The 1,622-nt window shown below is 47.5% G+C and overlaps 1 non-coding gene across 1 annotated transcript; it reads left to right on the top strand.

Annotated features, from left to right (window-relative positions):
* The first annotated feature begins 250 nt into the window (after nt 1–250).
* Nucleotides 251–325, top strand: Trnat-ugu (transfer RNA threonine (anticodon UGU)). Its single transcript has one exon. It is a non-coding gene; the product is annotated as a tRNA-Thr (tRNA).
* Nucleotides 326–1,622: the final 1,297 nt, after the last annotated feature.

The following is a 1,622-nucleotide window of genomic DNA, read 5'->3' as shown; positions in this document are numbered from 1 at the left end:
TTGTCCCACAAACTTTTCAGCTCCTATCATACTTTCGGAGTTATTCTAGGTGGCAATAGTTAGTGATTCACCCTGTAGATAAGGCTTACCGGACAATGATCTTCTTCAGGGCGGATGCACTCATATTGCCCGAGTAATGAGTATAGTGGGCGGGGGCAATACAAATGTAGTGTGTGGACAGTAAGTTGGAAGTGTGGGGCTCACGGCGAGCGTGCCAAAGATAAGTCCCTGCAGTCGCACTATCCTCTGTGTCCTCGGTGGCTCAGTCGGATAGAGCGTCTGTCATGTAACCAGGAGAACCCGGGTTCGAGTCCCGGTTGGGACACACATTTTCAACTGTTCCCGTTGATATTTATCAACTCCTGTAAGCAGCTAAAGGTCTGGATTTCATTGTAATTTCATGAGAGGATGCTGGTGATCAGACAGAATGCTTACGTACATGTCACCTGTCAGAGTCGTATCTAGACGTATCAGGGGTCCCATATCACTCCAACTGCAAACGCACCACACCATTACAGAGCCTCCATCAGCATGAACAGTCCCATGCAGAGATCATGGATTCACGAGGTTGTCTCTATACCCGTACACGTCCATCTCCTCTATACAATTTGAAACGAGACTCGTCCAACCAGGCAACATGTTTCCAGTCATCAACAGTCCATTGTCGAGGTTGACAGGCCCAGGAGAGGCGTAAAGCTTTGTTTAGTGCAGTCATCAACGGTACATGAGTCGGCCTTCGGTGCCAAAAGCCCATATCGATTATGTTTCATTGAATGGTTCGCACGCTGACACTTGTCGATGACCCAGCATTGAAATCTGCATCGATTTGCGGAAGGGTTGCTCTGCTGTCACGTTGAATGAGTCTCTTCAGACGTCGTTGGTTCCGTTCTTGCGGGACCTTTTTCCGGCCGCAGCGATGTCGGAGCTTTGATGTTTTACCGGATTCCTGATATTCATGGTATTCTCGTGAAATGGTCGTGCGGGAATATCCCCACTTCATCGCTACCTCTGAGATGCTGTGTTCAAAAATGGCTCTGACCATAATGGGACTTAACATCTCAGGTCATCAGTCCCCCAGAACGTAGAACTACTTAAACCTAACTAACCTAAGGACATCACACACATCCATGCCCGAGGCAGGATTCGAACCTGCGACCGTAGCGGTCGCGCGGTTCCAGACTGAAGCGCCTAGAACCGCTTGGCCACCAAGGGCCGGCCTGAGATGCTGTGTCCCACCGCTAGTGCGCCGACTGTAACATCATGTTTAAACTCACTTCTATCTTGATAACCTGCCATTGTAGCAACGGTAACCGATCTAACAACTGCTCCAGCCACTTGTTGTCTTATATAGGCGTTGCCGACCGCAACGCCGTATTCTACCTGTTTACATATCCCTGTATTTGAATACACATGCCTGTACCGACATCTTTGGCGCTTCAGTGTAGTAAGATAAATGTTTGGTGTTTTGTACACTTACATTTTTTTAAATTCAACTGTAACATCACCTGGCATTGCTGTTACTTTTCCAGTTCTCCGTTACACGTTTAACTAATATCTGAAGTGAATCCACTTCTCAGTGTTGTAAACAAATTACAAGACACTGCAGATGGCTTGTACCATGT

The sequence above is a fragment of the Schistocerca cancellata genome, chromosome 4, assembly GCF_023864275.1.
Source record: "Schistocerca cancellata isolate TAMUIC-IGC-003103 chromosome 4, iqSchCanc2.1, whole genome shotgun sequence".
NCBI classification, from domain to species: domain Eukaryota; kingdom Metazoa; phylum Arthropoda; class Insecta; order Orthoptera; family Acrididae; genus Schistocerca; species Schistocerca cancellata.
This window is presented reverse-complemented; position numbering and strand designations above follow the sequence as displayed.